Here is an 18,937-nt window from a genome sequence, read left to right as displayed (position 1 = left end):
GCATGGTGAGTTGGGGTGATCGAGGCAGGTATCGATGCCTGCGCGCAGGTAGACAAAGCGGATTCCTGCTAAATAATTCTTGACTGTAGTACACTGGAGATGCACTAGTATGGTGGCCTAACTTTGGTTGCTGGTGATCTCTAGCCCAGGTTTATAATGTATTGTTGAGAATAGTCACTTTTTTATGGTATTATATAGTCTGTATTTATACATTATTCCTGTACAACTTGATTTAGTCACGATATAAATACTGGCTGAAATACTGCCGATGTCAAATTATAGACCCATTTCATTGACCATTTGCGTTTGCAAAACCATGGTACGCATGGTCAACAATAGATTAACATGGTACTTGGAATCAAATAATTTAATTACAAATATTAAGTGTGGTTTTCGTAAGAATCGAAGTACTGTTGACCATTTGGTTCGGCTCGAATCATTTGTGAAAAATGCAATAATTAATAACCAGCATGCAGTGTCTATCTTTTTCGATTTAGAAAAAGCGTATGGCACTACATGGAAACAGGGGATTTTAAAGGATTTACATGATTTTAGATTGCGAGGCTTTTTGCCTCAATTTATGTCCAAGTTTTTAACTGACAGACAGTCTTTCAAAGGTTTTAGGTAATTCAGTAGATGGATCGCTTTTTGAAGATGATTTTAATGTTTCTTGCTGTAGAAAAAATATGCATACATTAGAGAGGCAATTACAAATCTGTCTCAATAAAATTCATAAATGGTCTCTTGAAAACGGGTTTAAATTTTCCAAATCAAAAACTGTCTACATGTCTGCAGAAAATATAAGCCGCATAAGGACCCTGAACTATTTTTAAATGGCACCCCTATCAAAGTTGTAAAGGAGGCCAAGGTCTTGGGCTATATTTTCGATGCCATTTAACTTTTCTTCCACATATTAAATACCTTGAAGCTAAATGTCTGAAGGCACTCGATTTATTGAAAGTAGTTTCTAATTCAAAGTGGGGAGGGGATCAAACAACCCTCTTACACTTGTACAGGTCACTCATCCGTTCAAAAATTGATTACGGCTCCATCGTCTATGGTGGAGCTTGCAAAAGTAATTTTAAAAACTAGATACTATCCATCATCAGGGCCTGAGACTTTGCCTTGGAGCCTTTAGAATGTCTCCCATTCACAGTCTGTATGTAGAAGCGGATGAACCCTCTCTTAAACAACGCCGTCTGAAATTATCTTTACAATACGTCTCTAAATTATACTCTAATCAGTCAAATCCAGTTTTTAATTGTGTCTTTAATCCTCTTTATAAAGATATTTACAATAAAAAGTCATCTCTTGTTCCACCACTTGGAATCAGAATCCAGTCTGACATGTCTGCTGCTAATATTAAACTGCAAGATATAGCTCCCTCTCAACTGTTTTCATCACCTCCTTGGCCAATGGTAAGGCCAGATGTAGACCTCACATTAACCAAGTTAAATAAATCAGACACCAATCAACTAATTTACCAACAAAAATACAATCAATTAAAGAGACAATTATGACACTTATAAATCTATATTTACTGATGGATCCAAGGATGGTGGTGATGTTGCTAGTGCCACTGTCACTGGATCCAGAACAATATCCTCACTATTACCTATTAACAGTTCCAAATCTAAATGTAAAACAGTTCATTATTTTTTAGATTCTCTTTCATGCCTTCAGGCAATTAAAATGCCATTTAAGCATGAATCCCACCGTTCCATTTTTACAGATGGATCTAAGGATGGTAGCACAGTATCCAGTGCTGCAGTCATTGGATCCAAAAACGCATCAACCCGATTTCCAGACCATAGCTCAATTTTCACAGCTGAAGAGGTCATTATGCGACGATGTCGTAGTGGCCATTCGTGTTACACACACGAGTGTTTGTTGAAAGGTGAAGATCCTCCGTTTTGCATCCCTTGTGATGAAAGAATCACAGTCAAACATGTCCTGCTTGACTGTATTGAATTTTCCATCACAATGGATAAGTTTTTCAAAGTTTCATTCTTCAAGGATCTTAGTTCTCATTTCATCATCGGTTTTTTAAAGGAAATTGAATCATTACATACATTTAGAATGATATATTCTTGGTTTTTTTATAGTTTTATAGTGAATACAATTCATAACTGAGATTGTTAGTGGCTGTATCCTCGAAGGGGGTTATTGTAGTGTATAATTATTGTCCCCCTGAGAGGGTATGTGAGACCACGTCTTTCAAAGTAAATATAAGTATGGTTGTTTTAATGTTTGCTAAATTTGTTAATAATCGCCAACAGCTGAAGGGATGATGTAAATCTGGCTGTGGTCCATGCAGGTAGTAAAAGTCCCCATGGTCCCTAGGATGGTGATTTACCTTCAGTTGCTGGCGATCTATAGCCCGTTTTTTCAATGTGATGTTATGTATAGTGCTTTCCGTTTTAAGATTCCTTACTAGTTTTAAATATAAACTCTTCAAAAAAGAAACGCAAAGCCAAATTTGTGTGAGGTAGGGAAATATGTTTATACGGGGAACTGTACAAGGTATTGAGCCAAAATGCTGTGGAGAAAACAATTGGTAATTGTAGTCATCTCAGTTACCGGTACATAGGAAAGGTCCAAGGTGAAGGTCAGCTACCATCAATAACGCGTATGTCCCCCGTTGGAATCGACAGCGGACTGACATCTCCTGTCCATGGAAGAGACGAGTATGCGAATCACATCCTGTGGAATGGTAGCCCAGTCGGCGTGCAACGCAAAAGCCAACTGCTGCAACGTCTGGGGCTGTTGTTGATGTCGGCGTAGCCGTCTATCCAATTCACCCCATAGGTGCTCTATTGGATTCAAATCTGGGGATCTGGAGGGCAAGGAGAGAACATTAACGTTGTTGTTGTGTGGACAGGCTCTTGTGATCCGTGCTGTATGCGGTCGAGCGTTGTTCTGCTGGAATACACCGTTGCCGTTGGCTGCAATTTGGAGGACGTGCGGTAGGAGAATGTCATTGAAGTATCGTTGAGCCGTAAGATTGCCCTGGTTATGGACCAAACCTGTCCTGCCATGATGAAAGATATCCGCCCACATCATAACGCTACCCCCACCAAACCTGATCACTTCCTTTACGCAGTTTCGGGCGTAACGTTCTCTCCGACGTCTGTACACCCGTGCTCTTCCATCCCCTCGACGGAGGAGAAATCTTGATTCGTCGCTGAACCAGACATCTCTCCATCGCAGTTGAGGCCATACCCTGTGTTGACGACACCAGTGCAGTCGTTGTTGACGATGTGTCAACTCGATATGACGCGTCGAACAGGACGTCTTTCTCGTAGACCTGTTGCTCTTAAACGGCTTTTCGCACGGTCTCGTCGGAGATTCTGCGCAGTCCGGGTATTTGGGATACTGGTAGCTTTGGGTTGAGGTAGCTGTAGTCGTCCTTGCACGTAGATGGTGCAGTCGGATGTAGCGATCTTTAGCTTGGGTGGTTACTCTTGGTCGTCCCGACGTTGTTTCTTTACCCTGTTGTTAATTTTGGCATGTTGTTGAACTGTCACTGTTCGATTGACGCAGATTCTAGGCAATCAAAAGCCCTGCACTTTAATACCGTTCATAGTGCTGCTGTACGTGCAGTACGTGCAGCTCCATCGACCTTTTGTTCATGCACTGGGTGCGTTTTTCCGAATCTACACTACAACGCATTAAACCTCTTCATTTTGCACCTCTTGGTCCGCTATTGTTCCTTTTATGGACAAAAATATCCGTATTGCGTTTGTTTTTTAAAGAATATATTTCTGTGATAAGTCTTGTTGTTTTACTGTCCTTCGTGGGCAGATTTTTATGTTAATCCCAATGTATTTATTATGTTTAACCCTTGATAGTCACGATATGCCGATGTGACTTAACATTTTAACTCACTCACGCAACCCTGTCTGACCATTATAATCAAGACCAGGGTGTTCCACAAGGCAGTATTTTGTCTGTTACATTATTTAGGATCAAGATTAACAGTCTGTCAAAAGTGTTGAATGATTCAGTTGATGGATCGTTATTTAGGGACGATTTTAGCATTTCTTGTCACAGTAAAACAGGCACACTATTGAAAGAAAAAGGGAAATCGTATCTCAGTAAAATCCATAATAAGTCTCTTGTTAACGGATTCAAATATTCTAAAACTAAAACTAATTGTATACACTTCTACAGAATTTATAGACAGCACAAAGACCCAGAACTATTTCTCTCTGGCACACCCATCAAAGTAGTTGAGGAGGCCAAGTTCTTGGGGCTTATTTTCGACCGCCACCTGACATTCTTGCCACATATAAAATATCTCAAGGAAAAATCGCCGTAAGCACTAGACTTGCTGAAAGTCGTATCAAATTCTAAGTTGGGCGGGGATCAAACAACCCTCCTCCTTTTGTACAGATCTTTGATCCGCTCAAAATTGGACTACGGTTCCATCATTTTTGGTGGAGCCTGCAAAATTACAGAAACTAGATTCAATTCATCATCAGGGCTTGATGCTCTGTCTTTGAGCTTTCAGGAACTCTAATGTTGATAGTCTGTATGTAGAGGCTGATGAGCCGTCTTTGAAACAACGTCGTTTAAAACTTGCATTACAATATTGCACATAATAAAAATCTAACCGTCAAATCCAGCATATTGTTGCATTATTAATCCTACGAGATATTATTCCAAACTAAACCGAAACTGATTCCACCTCAGGGGAGAATATGTCCAGTTACGTTCCAAATTCAATTCACACAGCTCGATCTTCCCAGATTGATCCAAGGATGGCAGCAAAGTTGCCAGTGCCACCACCATTGGTTCAAAGACTATTTCTTCGAGATTACCAGATAACAATTTAATATTAACTGCTGAGTGAGTGAGTATGGTTTTACACCGCTTTTAGCAATATTCCAGCAATATCACGAAAGGCAATTCAAACAGTCTTCACATATATTCAGAAACAAACTGCATGTAAACACTCCATCATTTTCTATGATTCTTTATTATGCCTACAGGAACTTAAGACAGTGAACTAGAATCATCCGTTAGTTCTTGATATTTTAGAATTTTACCATAATCTTGCCTCTGGCCAATACGACATCCTTTGTTGGTTGCCTAGCTAAAGCAGATCTTGATAAATCAGTGTCTCATCTTTCCATTCCTTATAGTGATTTTAAACAATGCATCAAGAAATAAATTCGTAGTTTGATGCAGAAAAGATGGGACACCCAAGTAGGTAGATATAAATGTCATGAATTTAAACCCAAATTAGGTTACATCTACTCGGGGTGCCAGTCCAGACAATCGCTACACCCATGAATATTTGTTAAAATGTGAGGATCCTCCGTTTTGTGTCCCTTGTAATGAGAGAATCACGGTCAAGAATGTTTTGTTTGACTGTGTTGACTTTTTCTCTTACAAGGGACCGCCTCCGTGGTCTAGTGGTAGAGCGTCCGCACGGAGACGTTAAAAGATGGTACTTGTTGTTACCCTATCTGGCGCTCGGCATTAAGGGGCTAAAACAAGGACTGGTCGGCTCGGAGTCAGTATACTGTGTCTGAGTGGGGTATTCATGTTACACTGCGGCATGGCATCTCAGTGGGCTAGCACTATAAATCGGCATCAGTCCGGACTAGTACAAGCAGCCACACGCGTGCATGCAGGTCGCTATAATCTTGTGCAATAATCTTGGACGCGACGTTAAACCCAGTTTCACCTCACCTCATTAAAGGATCTTTTTAGTAATATCAATGCTCGTTTAATTCAAGACTTTTTTTAAGAAAAAGAATTGTTTGATAAATTTTGATACTTGAATTGTGTTATAAATTAGTGTGATGTTGTCACCAACTGCCACTCGGGGGGTTAACGTAGTGTAAAATTATCATCCCCCTGACAGTGGCACGTGAGACCATCTTTATTGAAGTTTATAACATTGACAATTGTTTAAATTCCTTTATCATAGTTGGTTTTTAATATTGGTTAGCTTTCCATAAAACACTGGTGTCCACGGTCATGCTATAAATCCTGCTGGGGAATCATGCAGGAAGTAAAAGCACCATAAGACCACATGACACTCGTGTACGCAGGTCCAGCTTTGGATGCTAGTGGTCTATAGCCTGCTTTAAATATATCTAATGAATCTATTGAAAAGTGACTTGTTTTAATTATGACCTGGTTTGTTTTATACATAAGCTGTAATATTCAACTTACTGTTGTGCTGTCCTCTGTCGACAAGTATTTAACAATAACGAACTTGTTATCATCGCGATATGGCCGATGCAATGTAAAATTTTAACTCGTACACTCACTCGCTTTCCAACCCTTGTGAGTAATACATTTGCGATTTCAGGAAAGCAATTTTATTGAATAATCAAACAAACGGGAAAATGGGATATCTTCCAATCCACCTATACAAATAATATGAAATAGACAGAGACGCGTCAATGTCTTCTCCCCAATGAAAATACACGAGGTTATATCCACAGTGTATAAACTATATTTGTGGATAATGACAATAGTAATTATTGGGAGTGTCACAATCAACGTCATCCCAGAGGTATTTACCATGTTTTCTATAGTACTGAATACAATCCTGATTTCCAAACACTGAGTTTGTAGGTTCATCTGTATGCCATCTAAATTCAGACTTTGATATTCTCCTTGTCTTAAACCATTTCCACTTATCCTTGAAGAAAAGATTGTAGTGATGTCTCCACCCGCCAATAAAACATGAATCTCCGTTCACTGAAAATATACAAGTATATGGCTTTGAGTCACATGAAATATCATCGACCACTGATCGCATTTATAACATTTTCACGGGAATCAATTATCCCAGTCTCTCACCATAGCGATTGCAATGATACCCACTTTTTATATATCTGTATTGCTTTAATGTGACACCAGTATAGTTATTAGTTACACACACTACGTCATGTATACAACTATCACTCCTCTGTATTATACTGAAGTTATTTCGCTACAATAATTCTTATCTTCTAAATTATTTCCTTTGCATAACATATTTCAACAGCAGGCAGTTTGTTTCTTCACAAAGCGAGTATCAAACCTGTGGTACTGGGATATTCTAGTGTATGTGAATATCCGCAATGATACATGTTAAAATACATTATTAACCACCAGTTTCACATTTCAAATTCTGGTCAGCAGATTACGCCGTAACTCACATTCTCTCTGCACCACATTCACGAAGAACATGTGTTCCGCTTCGTTGTCAACGATGAACAGCTTTCCATGTCGCTGATTACAGTCAATCTCAGCGTTCCTCCTTGTTGCTTGTGTCTGCGACTTGCTGTAACAGATGCTCCCCACATCAGCGTATTCATGGCCTCGGCTAGTACACCACTTGCCTGAAACATTCGTACACATTTGGTGTGCATCGTTTGACAAATACTTGTCATGAAAGAACGAGCTCAACAGCTTAATATTGCTCTCGTATTCAAGCTTACAAACTCTTGTGATGAAAAGCTAAGCTGAAAAGCCAATTGGCTAAAACTTACCCTCGTAATTTAACTTTGTGGCATCATTTTGTTTTTTAAAATATACGTTTGAGCTTGATATAACCGTATTATGCCAAAAGTATCTTCTCCGCTCTGTTATTGAGACGCGACGTTCTCTGTTTTAATCTTCCGGGCAGTGAAAAATAACTGGGAAGCCACACGACGTAAGAACCTATAGCTATGAATATTGTGCACAGCTATACAAGTTGATGAAATCGTACTCTACCTAATAATATTAGTGAATTAGGCTTTTGAACTTACAATTGTTGTCTTTGCTGTATTGACCCAATACCCACACTGCCACAGGGACTTACTCTTATTACAGTGTGTATTAAACACAGGAAATAATTGAAATGATGATGGGGCTAGTCTAATAATAATGTCATTTTTAAATGCTATTCGTGTGTTAATGTAACTATCCAAAGGGTGAAGAATTTACCCTGTATTCCACATTCTGGTATCATAAACCATAGTTCAACCCTGCCGTCCTTTTCAAAAGCCTGGGAGAAATGTATGTTCATGCTCATGATGTCAATCACTGAATTGTCGATTCTTTACAGATCGATCCATGCAGGAAGCTAAAGTACTGTATGTCCCCATGGTCCCTAGTGTGGTGATCTACCTTCAGTTGCTGGCGATCTATAGCCCGTTTTTATAATGTGATGTTATGTATAGTGTTATCCATTTTATAATTCAATACTAGTTTGAAGTGCATTTCTGTGATAAGTCTAGTTATTTGTTTATGCTTCGTTGGCAAGTTTTTTTTATGTAATGCATATATGTTTAACCCTTGATAGTCACCATATGGCTGAAATATTGCCGATGTGACTTAAAATATTAACTCACTCACTCACTCACTTTACAGATCGCCGTCGCGTCATATATCTAAAATATTAACTCACTCACTCACTCACTTTACAGATCGCCGTCGCGTCATATATCTAAAATATTAACTCACTCACTCACTCACTTTACAGATCGCCGTCGCGTCATATATCTACAATATTGCTGAGTGCTACAATAAACAATAAATAAGCAAGCCCATTCAGCTCGTAAATCCCGAACACCCCACTAGTGACACACGTCAACTCCTAGTGTCAAATACATCTCCTTTCTTTTTGGACCCGTGAAGGTCCGGGATAGAATAGGTCTTCAGTAACCCATGCTTGCTGTAACAGGCGACTATACTTGTCGTAAGAGGCGACTAACGGGATCGGGTGGTCAGGCTTCCTGACTTGGTTGATGCATGTCATCGTATTCCAATTGCGTGGGTCGATGCTCATGATGTCAGTCACTGGATTGTCTGGTCCAAACTCGATTATTTACAGACCGCCGTCATATAGCTGGAATATTCCTGAGTGCGGCGTTAAACAACAAACAAACAAATCCATATTGATCTAATTATACCCGTTAACCATGTTTCGGTGAGTAGTGAATATAAGGTATAAAATGTCAACAAACAGTGGTCATAAGATATCAAAGGCTTCAATAAGATAATCATTTTCTGTCATATCTATACCTTATTGCGTTTCATGTAACAAAAGTCACCGCTGCGTGCTTTTCGACTCATTACACAACTCCAACGTTTCTAAAGTATGAAACTTCACGAAACTGAGAACTCCATAATCCATCTTCAGCATGGAGGAAATATTAACTTTGATCATAATATCAATCCGGCATCTGGCTTTGCTTACAATGTAGTATCCGGGCGATACTACTTACATTACATTAATTCATGTTTGATAAACCAAGTGGGTCATTTAAAACTACAATGTCTTTTTAAGTTACAATCAAAATCAAACGTATTTTGTTTTAACTACACATGCCTCACTATCTCTAGGTGACGTTAACTATAACTGATACTTTTAGAAATATATTATGTCAATAATATCAAACTCGTGCTCTGTTGTTCGACCATCAGTATCAACGGAAGAGCGTGCAATTCGGGTAAGGGTAACTGATCATGTCACCACGTGTTGAACTTTGAGCCACAGGGATGGACAGTTGAACATGTTGATACATAACATAGTTTCCCCGACATGCATGTGATATTTGATGGTGTGGATTAATGGTTCATAGTGGATTAACTGGAGTTACGTAGGAACAAAATACTTCGTAAGACATAAGATTCTTTTCTCAACTTGACTTACGATGTAATAAAATAACGACCTATTTATGCTTCTAATAACATTCATGCCTTATTGTAGTTATATTATGGTAATTATAAGTTACTACTCTATAGATATGTTTAATAATATTCTGTGGGTTGCTTTCTAATTAATGACGGAAGCTACTCTGTTGTTTTTGTCTATCCTTTCTTTTTATCATTTTCTTTGTAGAATCATTTTGTTTCTTGTTTCAACCATTTTATCTAAAAAAACGTGGAACATATTTACTAACCTACTCCAGTTTTCACAACAAGTCAGACAATATAAAAAGAACAAATTAAGTAAAACCATCAGAAAATGTACAGACAAAATTAAGTTTTTTTCAAGGGTTAAACAATGAAAATAAAAGAAGATATGTTTATTGCAGTTATAGATACGCATTTTACGAAAGATATAGAACAGAAAATATACCTATAGTGGTCAAGAGATTGTAGCCATTTTATTTAAAGATATTATTTGATAATTAAGATTAAGACGGCTGACGAAGTTCTTACCATAGCCAACATTTATTGTCCGAATGCGGATACACCAGAATTCTATCGAAACATTAAGAATCTAATATATGATCTAGATTCGGAAACCAATATAATTTGTGGAGAGTATAACCGTGTACTGGATCAAGAAATAGATACTGACAATTACAAACATTTAAATAACCCCAAAATAAAAAAATGTGTCCTTGAAATGTCAGAAGAACTGAATCTTTACGATCCATGGTGGTAAGGTAATCTGGATATCAAAAGATTTTCTTGGCCAAAACCCAAACCATTCATTCAAACAGGCCAGACTTGACTTCTTCCTAGTGAGTAGAAAGCTTGACAAATCAATTGTTTCAACTGACGTAACAACAGGCTATTGATCAGATCATTCAATGATATCAAAAGAAATAGAATTCACAAAATTTGAAAGGGGGAAAGGCTTTTGGAAATTCAATACTAGTTTGCTCTCCGATCGAGTGTATGTAAAATGTGTCAAAAATATTATTAAAGAAACAGTTCAACAATACTACAAATTAGAATGTAATGGTGAAAAACAACTAACTATTAACGAACAACTCTTTTACGAAGAACTTTTCTATGCAATTTAAAAGGATACACGAAAATATATTTATCAATCAAGAAACGTAACAGAACTAATGACAAAAAGAAAATAATGAAAAGCTTGAACAGTTCAAAAATCAACATTTTTAAAGAATTTGACGAAATTAAAAATGATGGTGGAATAATAATGAGATTAAAGCAAATTACAAAACAAAATAGTTTTTATCACTTGAAAAACAAAAGTTCCTAAATAAGGCTCTTTCTACACTTGAAAGTGATATTAAACTCTTGACAGATACCAAAGATATCAATGATCATGTTCAGAAATACTATCACAGCTTATTTCCAACTTAATACATAACAGATGTTAATCTTGAATATTTGTTCAAAGAATCACAAATCCCTAAGGTATCAGACACAGACTCACAATCGATTGAAGGAGAATTACAATATAAATAAGTGAAAAATGTCAATGAAAAATGACAAAAGTCCCGGCCCATCAGGATTCACGGCTGAATTCTTTTAAAAAATGGAAAGATATCAACAAATTCCTAATTAATTATATAAATTATGCCTACCGAAGAGGTTAACTTTCGATCAGACAAAAGCAAAGTCTTTTAACATGTATACCTAAGAAAGATAACTCAAGAGAGGAAATGAAAAGAATACCGACCTATATCCCTCCTGAACATTTCTACGCATCTTCTTCTTGACTGAAAATGAACTTAGAAAATACTCGAAACAATAATCAGGCACACACTATAGTAAATCACTAAATCTGGACTGGTCCCAACGACCTTTTTTTCTACTAGGTATACAGCTTCAACACAAACAAAAATAGTTGAACGGAATTATAAAGACAAACAAATACAAATTGACAGAATAATGAGACCTTACATCTTTTGGTAGAATTACTGTCATCATAAGTCGAATTTTCCCATCTCTAACCTTTTTACAACAGGTCCTAATCTCAGAATGGACACTATTAGTAATCTGCAAAAAAATGTTTTAAATTTATTTAGAAAGGCAAACCTGCAAAGATCAAAAGTACCAGTAGTATTTAAACATATAAAGACGGAGGGCTGAAGGTACCACTTATATTAGAAACAATACAAGCTCAAAAGATAACTTGGATACGAAGAACCTAAAATACAAAGCTAAGACAACTTATTGAACTAATAATCCAATCATGCAACTCACATCAAACAGAAATAGGGTCGAAATACTTAAAATCAAAAATCCTTTTTGGAAGATCTCTATGAAGCATGGTCTACAGTTACAGTCACTGCAAACAAACTATAACGCAGAATTACGAAAACAGTATATATGGGTTAACAATAACATCCAGATTGAATATGAACCAATTATATACAAACACTACCTAAATGCAAATATAGAATGCATTAATCATCTGATGAATGAAGACAGTACGATCTTTACTTTTAAAGAAATTACAGAATATACTTTAAAATCAAATTTCTTAGAATACGCAGGTCTTATGAAATCTACAAAATCATACATAGATTCCAAATCTGTATCATTAGATAAGAAAATTCCATGTAATTTCAAAATTCTATATAAAGAAGAAAAGGGAAACAAACTAGTCAATGGAACGTTATTAAACAAATATGCATTAAAAGACAAAAATACGGAGTTAATTGAAATGGGAAATTGGTATAAACACAGAAATGCCGAGAGACAATGGGAGGACTTGCAACTATTTACCATTTAGAACAACAAACAACACAAAGCTAAGATGGTTCCAATACCGTATTAGTCACAGAATTCTGACAACTAATAAAGATTTGTACCAATATAAATTTATCACTTCCTCACGTTGTGCACTACTGAAATTGAAAATATCCTCCATTTACTATTTGAATGTACACATGTAAAAATATGGTAGCACTTGCAGCAATGGATAGAGACTAGAACTGGTACCACACTAAATATAGATAAGAATCACATTGATTTATATTGCAACAAAGCAATATATCTACTCAAAAGAATGTTCTCTCTCTCTACCTAATATTATCGGACTAAAACAAATATCTATTTAGCCTCTATCATACGCAAAAATATGTCTCATACACGAAATGTGAAAACGAAACATTTATGACCATCTGGTCGTCATGCCACAAGCTCTTTGCATAGCCTTACTGTGATAATGGTCTGAAGTTTTAGTGATCTTCGTCATCATTTTTATGATTTTGTTTTCTTCGTCGCGAATAGCTGGAATAATGCTGTTGTGGCTTAAAGCAACAATTACTGACTCACTCTTTGTATAACCACACTGTATCAACAAATGTGCCTATCCATCATGTATTTGATATGCATCACAATAGATTAACTGAATATACTCATATTGACCAACATAATGGTATATACTATTGAAATAAAATGTCAGATCTGTACCCAAGAAAAAAAAGAAATAAAGTGATAAAAAAGATGACTGGATGACCGGTCAAAATCTCTTATAACATGATGTTTGGTTTTCGGAAATTCACTTTGTTTGTTGTCTCGAACACCGGATAACTCGAACCCTTTCCCCCGATACCCTCGAGTTCGACACAAGGGGGTTCAACATTTGGCGTTTCATTGGGGACATACCTTCAGCATATGTTTTACGATTTATTAGCTTTGGAGACGGAGCAGGTTGGATTTTGATGTACGGCATTCGTGTCCACTGTGGTGTAATCATGGCTATCAGTAATACGGTTTATTTCCCGGGGAATCATGTCACTGGACTGTTTATGTCAGAGTAAATTGGGGTGAAAATAATATTTGAAAAATCGGCGTACATGTGTGTTGATAATACATTATCCATGAAAGTTTTATTATTGAAAATTACTGAGATTTTAATAAATTTGTGACCGTAGTTGTTGATTCTTCCCTTGCCTCCTGTACTACGTTCAAATGGTAAATCTAAAATAACTTCTGGTCTCAGTTCTACTTCCATTTCATTTTCTTTCGTCTTTATGTCTAATTATTTTAATGGATGTTTATCAAATTTGGAATCGTAATATATCTTACTTATTCGAGCAATAGAGTTTCCTATTAGCATGACATTGTCACCCATTGGCATGACATTGTTAACATAGATTCTGAGAACATTTCATTATGAGGGTATTCGATTCCTCTTGGGGCACCTTAGGCTAGTGGGCCACCGTGGAACCTCATGTATCAAGATATTATAAAACCCGTGAAGATTCCGGGGTAGAATAGGTCTACAGCGACCCATACTTGCCGTAAAGGGCGACTATGCTTGTCGTAAAAGGCGACTACCGGGATTGGCTGGTCAGGCTTGCTGACTTGGTTGATACATGTCATCGATCCAAATTGCGTGGATCGATGTTCATGATGTCAATCACTGGATTGCCTGGTCCAGACTCGATTATTTACAGACCGCCGTCATAAAGCTGGACTATTTCTGAGTGCGGCGTTAAACAACAAACAAAACAAACAAGATATTATAAACATACTTACCATCGGTATTGACCATATTCACATAATAGTTTGTTCCATTTCTTTCTTGAAATTCTTTGGTCCCAGACGGAAGAATGCGTAAGTAAGGATAACATTGCATGAAGTTTTGATCGTGAAAGTAAGAAAGACATTTCATGTCAAGGTGGCACACATGACCACATTTTATCGCCGACATGTTTCCGGAAACTGCTTGTAAATCTCTGATAAATGCATCCTTGGTTGCCAACATAAAATGTAACACATTTATGACAAAATACATTGTTAGTCTTGCATTGAGGAGCAATTCAAATTAACGTGATATATTCTTTTTGAACCAGACGTTCTCGGAGCAGCCGCACATAACCTGTGTGTGGAGTGGAGTGTCTATGAATTGTGGAGACTATTTGTTACACAGCAGCTAAATATCCTGGCATCTGTCTACAGAACGCTGTAAAGGACACGTGTAACGTTTCCTGTTCGCTGAAAGTGATATGTCGAGAGCACAGGATGCGACGTGGTTGACACAGCATTAACGTTAATACGTACTAGTATGTTCATGAAATACAGACATACGCCAAACACTGGTGAAATGTTTCAGACATAGTTGGCATATTCCATTAAAAATGGTCAGACGAGATGTCGGCCACAGATTTTTCAAGGTTGTAATGACTGTTGTCGTAATGTACTTTTTTATTACTGTAAGTCAAACTATAAATTACACATTTTACGCATGCATAGAACTGCCAACTCGTAGCAAGGCCTCAACACATGTGCAGCTTTTGTGATCAGTATCACAGGTCCATGTACCATTGTTATGATTTCTTTCATCAATATTTACTGGATTATACTTGCGATATGTAATCATTTACAATGACAATCATGCTTTTTACACTTAGGTATCTTGACAACGGGTTACATTCATGCTTCTTTATTTCCTAGCTTCTGAAGTACTGTGCGAAATCGATGGTTTAAGCTGTCTGCCCACATTTGCATCAATTGTATGTGTCCGTGAAATATAATTTTGCGAACACTTGGACTCATCACTATGTAATAGTGATTCATAAAGACATGCCTATGGTATAGTTGGAATCGTTGCTTATGATGATGGAGTTTTGACGCTTTTATTTATACCATGCAACCGAAATGATAAAGTGTGCACTCTAGTAAAATAACATGCATACAATGCAATATACTTATGGTTGAGGAAAGGGTTTTGTCGCTTTTATTTAGAAACTAACCTGCAGGATAACTAAATTTAAGTGTGTACATTTAGTTTATGTGCTTAACATGAAAAAGTGTATTCTCATGTCACTAACAATGGATTGTACCTTTGGCCTTTCAACACCAAGTTTCCTTTACAAAGATTGGTTGGTGGGTTGGTTTGTTGTTTAACGCCGCACTCAGCAATATTCCAGCTATATGACGGCGGTCTGTAAATAATCGAGTCTGGACCAGACAATCCAGTGATTAATATCATGAGCATCGATCCACGCATTTGGGATCGATGACATGCATCAACCAAGTCAGCGAGCCTGACCACCCGATCCCGTTAGTCGCCTTTTACGACAAGCATAGTCACCTTTTACGGCAAACATGAGTTGCTGAAGACCTATTCTACCCCGGAATCTTCACGGGCACCTTTACAAAGACAAAACAATCCGGCTGTTCTCTGTCCTTGGAATGAAGATACTTGATATGACACATAAGACGTGACCCAATGAATAAATGAAACCTTTAAAGTATTTCAAATACCTTTGAGGTTAGTTCATCTTCTTGTGTTGTATCAGGCGAATTATGTTTCACCATAGATAAAGACACCATATCACATGTTTAGCATTCCGTCAGTTTCTTTCGAAGATATAGCTTTGCAAAGCAATCCCTCGACACATTCCTGGAAAGGCTTTGTCTTTCAGTAATTCTTTATGTACGTATAGTCATGTGACAGACAATCTAGTAACATGATCGTGTAACTGATCCTTACAATCAACAGGGTCAAAACAAGCTGTCAGCATCGACAACGCTGTTTTTCTATTATATTCAGTACAAACGTAACGAGGTAGCCAGTAAATAGAAATAGAGTAATGTAAGAATTACAATATTGTCATATGGACATATGGACATATGGACATATAAAATGTTTTTCACTCATGCATATTCACCCCAAACAAATCTCCTCTGCACGTCCAAACCGAGTTCAAATCAAAATTTTCGGTGATTTCTAACTATCAGTGTTACCCATTATACTTCAAGACCATTGTTGAAAACCCCTACCAGTAAGGTGTCAGGCCCTGGACAGGCCCTGGGCAGTAATTTCTATACAGACAAAGAAAGGACAAGGGGAAAATGGGACAAAGGGTCAAAAGAAAAAAAAAGAAGTCCGTACTAAATGTGCGCAGAACGTTTCCACAAGTTACAAATGCATTTGGACTGTGACTGTTACTGCATAACAGAAACTAGTAGTTTGACCAATTTCCAGGGATTCTCCTGGGTGCTTCCGATACGACCACAAATACTTCCAAAAGCAGTTGTTGTAACCCTCGGCTGTCCCAAGGATATGTCATTAGCTCTTTCACTTACATATGATCACAAAGTCTTAATATGCATGCAATAATTAAATGAATGAAACAGATCAAACATAAAATAATCTTAATTTATTTGTTAGCTTTTGTTTAACAAACCTTTCAAATACAACACATACGTCAAATAGGTCCCAGATAAAACACTGATTCGTTGACAAGATGTTTACATATCGGGAAGACATAGTGGTACACTAACTATTGTTAAATTCTTAACCTGCTTTAGATAAAATGTTTCACAATGGTTGTTCTATAGTGCTAGAATGAATTGAATAGAATATGCATGTATACCATTGAAGGATGATGTATCAGAGGTTATCAAAATGCTGATAATTATATAAGTACGCTATATATTATATGCCATTATACAATAATTGTGCCGATACAATTAATTCTCGAAAGTTAAATAACCTACCATGGGATTGACAGCAGCGATTATGTTGAACAGTTGTCCATATCATTATCAAATATTCACCTCTACCGGGGTGTTGAAAATGGTGTATATGAGATGAGTGTGAATGGGAGAGTACTTGTTAGAGAGATTAAGTTATGCAAATGGGATGAGTATATTGGGGCGGGAGCTGGAGAGTTGAGTTGTGTGTGACAGGGAGGGTACGTAGTGGGGAGTTATTTGAAGTCTTGTACAGAAGTTGTGTGTGACTGGGAGGGTACGTATTGGGGAGTTATTTGAAGTCTTGCACAGAAGTTGTGTGTGACTGGGAGGGTACGTATTGGGGAGTTATTTGAAGTCTTGCACAGAAGTTGAGTGTGACTGGGAGGGGTTTGTGTTTTTATAGGTTTCGAATTTTAGGGTTTATTGGCAGCTTGTTTGTTGTACTTTTATTTTTAAATGCGGCCTAGTAGGCCTGTTTTGTTCAGATATATGTCTAATGCTTTAAAGGTTTGTAAGTCATTTAGGGGGTTTAGTACCGTTGCTAGTGTCATGTGATTGTTGCAATTTAGTGTGGATTGGAGTGTTGTTCTGTGTTGCTGGTAATGTGTGCAATATAGTAATACGTGGTCAGACGTTTCTTTTAAGTTGCAGTGGGGACATTTTCCGGTTTGGTGTTTTTTCAATTTGGTGTAGGTGGGAGTTGAACTTAGTGTGGCCTGTTTGTAGTTTAGTTATTACTCTGTCAATATTTTTGGTTTTATGATGGAGTTTTGGTTTTTTGATTGGCTCTTGTAGCAGGTGTTTTAGATTGCAATCAGATTCTGATAGCTATTTTGCCACTTTTGGAATATTTTCTCCTTTGTGATACTTGTAATTTCGTTTTTTTATATTGGTAGGTTGATGCTTACTTCTTCTAATTTTAGTGCTGATTTGGCTGGTTTGTCTGCGTGTTTGTTGACAAACACTCCAATGTGGACAGGGATCCAAACTATTTCTATGCCTTTACCTAGTTTACATAGATTGTTGGCGCTTTTAATTATCTGTTGCATTTGTTTTGGGAGCTTTTTGCGTTTTTGTCTTTTATGGCATGGAGCCCACTTAATGAGTCTGAAAAAATTAGGGGATTTTTTTGTGTCTATTTATTTGATCGCTGTGCAGGGCTGTTACCATCCCCATTAATTCGGCTGTGAAAATTGATTGATTATACATGGAATCCTTACCGGTATTATATATACAACACAGGTCTCTGGATATATTGGTGATAATACCCAATCAGCTTGCATGCCTAGCCGGTCGTGCTTATTAAGCCACGCCCCCTCGTTAGAGCTTTTAAGATTCGTTTGGGTTGATTGCAAATACAATAATTAAGCGCAAGTACAATCTATTACTATTTTCCATGATACTTGCACTTTAGAATTTTGGGACTTTAAGATGCAGTTTGTTTATATATGTTTTTTAGTGTATGACCCAAATTTCCATTGAATGTGATTAGCTTGAAAATTCAAGTAATAATTTTCGCATAAAAAGAATCAATCATAATTGTATATCTGATATTTGTGTTTTCAATGTTTATCCATCTTTAGTTAGATTTAAGTTATCCCAAGTTTGTCCTGGTTGGGTCGGGCAGCAAATGGTACCAGGTCCCTGCTGACCTCCGTTTCTTAAACAAATTGGAATACGACAGAGGCTGTGTCAGTGTTTCAGTTTTGTGTTGAACTGCTCGGCGTCTTGATGGCTATTGCCATCAAAACGTTCAGGTGAAATACTTGGCAGTTCATGCTGTTGTCGTCGTCAG

The sequence above is a fragment of the Haliotis cracherodii genome, unplaced genomic scaffold, assembly GCF_022045235.1.
Source record: "Haliotis cracherodii isolate W230 unplaced genomic scaffold, xgHalCrac1.p SCAF_3, whole genome shotgun sequence".
NCBI classification, from domain to species: domain Eukaryota; kingdom Metazoa; phylum Mollusca; class Gastropoda; order Lepetellida; family Haliotidae; genus Haliotis; species Haliotis cracherodii.
Note: the sequence above shows the minus strand (reverse complement) of the source record.